Source organism: Tetranychus urticae, chromosome 3, assembly GCF_039701765.1.
Source record: "Tetranychus urticae isolate SD_2017Ah chromosome 3, NJAU_TeUrti_SD_1.0, whole genome shotgun sequence".
NCBI lineage: Eukaryota > Metazoa > Arthropoda > Arachnida > Trombidiformes > Tetranychidae > Tetranychus > Tetranychus urticae.
Genome location: NC_142960.1, coordinates 21,614,854 through 21,622,377, shown reverse-complemented (window position 1 = coordinate 21,622,377; position 7,524 = coordinate 21,614,854).

The following is a 7,524-nucleotide window of genomic DNA, read 5'->3' as shown; positions in this document are numbered from 1 at the left end:
TACACATTTATGATTAGTTGATCGCCAGTGAAGCTCAATTGACTTGTCAATTCTCGCTTCTCACGGGAAAATGTCCACAAATAATATCACAATGATTACAAAGAAAAGTATTGTTTTTTTGTCAAACTGTATTCCATATCAGGTTGACTTTATTTTGGTCACTTTTGTGCATCTCAATTATTTAAATCAATTTCAATCAATCAATTGTAATGCCACTGAATTGGCTTATAATCATTCCAAGTCATTGCCATGTTTGGCGAGTCAACAGCATTCAGATTCACTGGAACCACTTTTGTTGTCTAATCTGATTAGCCCACACATCTAGCCTAAAAGCTGATATAATTAAGAAAATAATTAATTACTGCAAAAACTATATTCACAATTAAAGGCAGTTGAAGAGGTAAACAATTTCAAGCTTAATCAATTGCCTGTGTTTACCAAGTGAAGGTGTTATTGATTGATGTCCAACATTGACTTGGCCAATGATGAAAATGAGAGGAAATTTAATAGATTTAATTTGAACAATCAAGATTGCCACAGGTTTTGGTCAACAATAGTTAATTGAATATCTCAACATTTGGATAAATCGCTCTTCATTTGCTTCTCCGTTATTATGGATCTTTAAAGTTAATGTAAATTGAAAAATTGTTGACCTGAAGGAACCAGTTGATGCAAATGGAGTGATGATTATGATAATGATTCAGATCATTGTTGAACCACATTAAGGTACAACTTGAAGATACATATGAACTAACGTTGAGTAGGAGAAACGGCAATTACTTGATTCAGGTTAAATCAATAGTCGTCTATGTTGAGGGTTAAGTAAATGATTGCAATTGTTTTCACTTTGGATTCAAAGTGATGTTTACAGTTTAGTAAACAGATTGAAAAATATATGTAGATGGAGATTAATGGGAAAAATATGTCTTAATGAATGTGATTGCTTCTAAGATTGTGATCAACTTTAACCATCAGCAGATTAATGGTTATTGTTTAGCAGATTGAAGGCTAATTAAGTGAGCAAATAGCAAAGTCAATGAAACTTTTTTTCAGAGTTGAAATGTTTACAATTTAAACATTGTTTTTTGCAAATTGTTTCAGTTTCACATGATTGTTGCTGTTTGACTGAATATTTTTAGTTTTCATTTGTAAAAGCATTACAAGATGAAGTTGCCTAAAACAGCTTGACTTTGATTCAACATTGATTATAACTGTTGCTCATTTTTAAAATAGTCAATTGTTCAATAAGTTGAGACCATTGCTAAGTATATTCAGTATAGTTGAGCCCGTGATATGTATTAGGCTCAGTAATTGTTCATTAAGCTTTAAAAACGTAAATCAATTCAGAAATGATGTTAATTAATCGTGATTTTACCATCAATATAATATATAAATTAACATAATTTGGCTTTAAATTTTGATGAAAATATTTTTTCAAATTTAATTTCAGTTTATACAGGTTAAAGCTCTGACATCTCGTGACACCCAATCAAACTACTGTTAGAGGTTGAAATTTTCAGTGAAAATTTTTCACTGTTAATCAGTCAGCTAGTCAGAAAGGTATGATTCCTTTGAAAATATGTACAAATGCTGTGAAGAAATAGATAACCAATTGATCTAAATAAAGACGCTGTAAACACGAGCGTAAAAATTAATTACCAGATTTGCGTTTGATAAAATGTATGCGCGTTTAAATTTCTAGTAACAAAAAACTTTCCCCACCTTGAATCGATCCTCTCACACTCTTAATTGTCAATCAAACTTGACCACTGACATTTACCCACTATAATTTTTCAAGTGTATTGTATAAGCAGACATTTATACTTTGCTTGAGTGAAAATTATTGCGTGAACGCAAAAAACGCAAAGAGGCAAACAATTCTGCGTGTTAACTTTATGCGCTGGCCTTACGTTCTCTCTACTTTGCTTGCGCCACAAGACTTGGATCAATTGGGTATAATTCCAATCGATAAACTAGCGAGTGTTTATGTGCTGAAAAGATGGCTAAATTGAATCTTAACCTTAAAACTTTCGTTGCAAAGGTAATGAAAGCGACTGCATCCAAATGACAAAATGAAATGACATTTATGACCAAAAAGAAATTGATTTACAGTGGAAAAACGTTTTGCGAATCAACAGCAAATATAAAACTCAAATTCAACCTAAAATGTCACTCAAAATAGTCTTTGTTACCATTGAAGTTACCCTCAAAATTGGATTCATCTGCAATCTTCAGTGACTAGGTGAAACGTTGTATGTTATTCATTAGTAGTAACTATCTAAAGGTTATAGTTAACTTCGAATCAATATTTGAGTATGTTAATGCTTGACTCATGAAATAACAGCTATTCCAATATCATGAGAGTTCGAATATTTTGTTGATCAAATAATGCGTTTCATGTTTAAATTGAAAAGTGTCGATGTCTACAAGTTAATGTCTCTGTTTTTACATTTATCTGAGTTTATGCTAAACTAATAAAAGCCATTAAAACCTTCAACTATGCGCTATATTTGAATAGCTTCAACCGAAACTGAGTAAAAATTATAATATTATAATTTCTAGTTGTTTATTTACTCAGGATGCGTTAATTTTCTGTATAAAAGAATGCGAATTCCGATTGAGATCATCATTAAAAAATCTACATCAGTTTTAAATCTAAATTGTGTTTTCTGCTTCCCACTGAAAATAATATCAACATTTTAAACTCGCAATGAATATCAGCCTTTCCCAAGTAATCTGTTTCCTGGCTATTTCAGCCATCTATGGATTTGTTATGGTCCAAGCTCAGATAAACCAAGACGGTGCTGGACCCCCAGAAATCCCAGTTATCCCAGGAAAATGAACCCATATTGAAAATCATCACCGAACTGAACCATTTAGTTGTCTTGTATTGTAATGAAATAAAGGAATAGAGCGAAATATAACGATATAATCTTGAATAATTCATTGATATAATAGAATAGACTGTCAAACACAGGATAAGACTGTAAAGTCTTCGGCATCATCTTTATCCTTTAATTTATCGCGGTTCCTCGGTTTTTTTTGTTTCATCATTTGCTTTTTTCACATTTGACGCTGAAAAAAGTGTGTAAAAGGCTTGGCTTTCGCATTATTACTGACTCCATGCGATTATAATCGTAGTGCTTGATTCTGATTTTGTCAATACCCTTAAAGTCGATGTAAAGTATCAAAATCTTTATATGTTTGCCTCGGGATAATGGTAACTTTACCACGTTTAGCATAGGGTAACCCACTGGTGAAATGTCCAGGTAAAGAAGGACGTTTCATTCTTGATTTCGTTTCATAAAGTAATTTGACTTACATTTTGTTTTATTAAACTTCAGTTTATGCTTGTTCTGACATCTTGTGATGCCGAAATAAACTATTGGAGGTTTAATTTTCACTCAATTTGCACTGTTAGTCATTAACTTTGATTGTTACCATTATCATTGATAAATGATCACTGATGATTATCTGTCAATTGACAGATTTTAGATCATCTTTCAACCAATTCTCGTTTTTACTGAAAATGTTTTGTTATTAATAGTCATACTTCAATTTGATATTTACTAAAAGGGCGATGCTATTTCATTGTTCACTCGACATTTATTTTAAAATTTTAATGTAAGTTTGACAATCAACCGTCGGTTTAAAATACAGCATTTATTGATGAGATGATTCATTAACAAATAATGAATCTTGACTATTTTTTCGCCGTTGTGAGCAAAAATGAGACATTTTATTTTGATTGGTAAAAAAGGATGACTAGGTTACACGTTGTATGTTATTCATTAGTAGTAATTATCTAAGGTTATAGTTAACTTCGAATCAATATTTGAGTATGTTAATGATTGACTCATAAAATAACAGCAAAACAATATCATGAGGGTTCGAATATTTTGTTGATCAAATAATGCGTTTCATGTTTCAATTGAGATGTGGCATTTCTACAAGTTAATGTCTCTGTTTTTATATCTTTATCTAAATTTATGCTAGCTTAATAAAAGCCATTAAAACCTTCAACTATTTGAATAGCTTCAATCGAAACTGAGTAAAAATTATAATAATTATAATTTCAAGTTGTTTATGTACTCAGGATGCGTTAATTTTCTGTATAAAGAATGCGAATTCCGATTGAGATCATCATTAAAAGATCTACAATAAAAGTATCAGTTTTAAATCTAAATTGTGTATTCTGCTTTCCACTGAGAAAAAATATCAAGAGTTTAAACGCACAATGAATATCAGCCTTGCCCAAGTAATATGTTTCCTGGCTATTTCAGCCATCTATGGATTTATTATGGTCCAAGCTCAGATAAACCTAGACGGTCCTGGACTCCTCCCACCAATTCCAGCAGAGCCATTATCACCGCAATAAATCATTCAGTCCACTTGTATTGTAATGAAATAAACGAATAAAGCGAAATATAACGATATAATCTTGAATAATTCATTGATATAATAGAATAGACTGTCAAACACAAAATAAGACTGTAACGTCTTCGGCATCATCTTTATCCTTTAATTCATCGCGGTTTTTAACAAAAATTTTAGTGAACAAATGTTGACAATAATTGAAAATGCTTTCAAAAAGTATGGCAACATCAATCAGTACTCTCTTTCAGCTTACTTTCTTTCATATTGTACTTGCTATCGAGGTGATGGTTTACCTCATCTTTTACCTTTGATCTTGTCAAATAGTGATTCAAGCACCATCATTATAAATGAAAGTAACTCACCAGATTCAAATTTTTTAACAAACAAGTCCGATGTGAGTAATGTTTAATAACTTTAGCAAAATAAACTTCAGATGAAAACAGCAATAAAATTAACTTGATGCCACCTTTACTTACACATTACTTTAAAGTATATTGATAATGAACTACTATTAGAGAGATCAATAGATTACACTTACATAGTTAACTTGACCTAGGCTAACAAGAACCATTTCAAAAAATTCATTCATTTTATTTTGACAAGAAACTGCTGCGATCATAGCTCATCGCAAGCTTGCTAAATTCAGAGAATCATAGAAATCTTTTAACTACACAAATGGTTTCTGTTCTTATAACCCTAAAAGCTCATCAGGTTACAGATTTTTCATCGCACCAGATTTTTTACCAAACTTTTTACTTTTTACTCAAAACAAAGTTTTACATAAAATCCTGGTCCAAAAATGAGCCATAAACCTGAATAACAGAAAAAATTTTCCCCCTAACTCAATGTTATTGAATACGGATTCTACATTTTTCCACCCAACTTCTATTTTCATGAATTTCTCAGAGATCTGAATTCTGAGGAGAGGTTTCCTATTTTTCGTAGGGTGTAACGCTAGCAGAATTAGAGCTTTCATGCCGTGTATTTTTTTTCTTAGAACCTGTTCAGTTTGCCACAACCTTGACACAAACATTTGATACATTGACTTTATATATTGTGTAGATTGGTGAAAGTATAATATTTTTTAATCAAAACTCAAATTCAACCTAAAATGTCACTCAAAATTGGCATTGTACCATTGAAGTCACCCTCAAAATTGCATTCATATGCAATCTTCAATGACTAGGTGCCATGTTGTATGTTATTCATTAATAGTAATTATCTAAAGGTTATAGTTGCCTTCGAATCAATATTTAGTTATGTTAATAGTTGACTCATGAAACAACAGCTATTCCAATATCATGAGGCTTCGAACATTTTGTTGATGAACCAATGAGTTTTATATGTTAGAATTGGAAAGTGTTAATTAATCGATTTCTGCAAGTTAACCTTAACATTTCTCTTTTTTTTAAATTTATCTAAATTTGTGAAAAAAACTCAATTAATACAAGTAATTGAAACCATCAACTATGAGCTATATTTGAATAGTTCAATCGAAACTGAGTAATAATTATAATGATTATCATTTGAAGTTGCTTATTTTTTCAGGATGCGTTGATTTTTCTGTATTAGAGAATGCAAATTCCGATTGAGATCATCATTAAAAGATCTACAGTAAAACTATCAGAGTTACATCTAAATTGTGTTTTCTGCTTCTCATTGCAAAAAATATCAACAGTTCAAATCAGAAATGAGTATCAGCCTTTTCCAATTAATCTGGATCCTGGTTATTTCAGCCATCTGTGAATTTGTTATTGTCCAAGCTCAGCTCCTTACGGTCCCAAAGACCATAAACACAGCTGTAGCCCCCACAGCTAAAGACCTTGAAGCATTTGGACCATTTTGAGAATTATCATCGAAATGAACTATTCAGTCTTCTTATATTGTAATGAAATGAACGAATAAAGCGAAATATAACGATATAATCTTGAACAATTCATTGATTTAATAGAATAGACTGTCAAACAAAAAATAAGACTGTAACGTCTTCGGCATAATCATCTTCATCCTTTAATCCATCTCGGTTTTTCGGCTTTTCTTACCATTTGACGTTAAAAAAAGTGTGTAAAAGGCTTGACTTTCGCCTATTAATGACTTCATGCGATTATAATCGTAGTGATTAAAGTCAATGTAAAGTATAAAAATCTTCATTTGTTATCCCCGGGCTAATAGCAACTTTACCACGTTTAGCATAGGGTAACCCACTGGTGAAATGTCCAGGTAAAGAAGGACGTTTCATTCTTGATTTCGTTACATAAAGTAACTTGACTTTCATTTTGTTTCATTAAACTTCAGTTTATGATTGTTCTGACATCTTGTGATGCCAAAATAAACTATTGGAGGTTTAATTTTCACACAATTTGCACTGTTAGTCATTAACTTTGATTGTTACCATTATCATTGATAAATAAACTGATGATTATCTGTCAATGACTGATTTTAAGTGAACTTTCAACCAATTCTCGCCTTTACTAAAAAAATCTTGTTAGTTACCCAATCGATCCAAGTCTTGTGCCGAAAGCAAAGTAAAGAGAGCGTAAGGCCAGCGACTAAAGTTAATACGCAGAATTGTTTGCCTCTTTGCGTTTTTTGCGTTTAACGCAATAATTTTCAGTCAAGGAAAGGTATCAATGTCTGTTTATACAATACACTTGATAAATTATGTTTTACTTTTTAAAATCAAATAATAGCTCAGTGGTTAAAGAGTTGGTCAAGTTTAATTGACAATTAAGAGGGTGAGAGGATCGAATCAAGGTGGGGAAACTCTTTTTACTAGAAATTTAAACGTGCGTTAAGCGCGCATAAATTTTAACAAACGCAAATCTGGCGTCAAATCTGGGAATAAAGTTTTACGCTCGTGTTGACAGCGTCTTTATTTGGATCAATTGGGTACACTTCAATTTGATATTTATTGAAAAGGCGATGCTATTTAATTGTTCACTTGACATTTACAGTATTTTAAAATGGTAATGTAAGTTTTGACAATCAACCGTTGGTTTAAATACAGCATTTATTGATAAGATAATTCATCTACAATTAATAAATCTTGACTATTCTTTCCCCGTTGTAGCAAGAATGAGAATTGAATGCTTGTTTGGCTTTTAGAATGCATGATTAAAGTTCATTTGATAATGAAATATGTCCAAT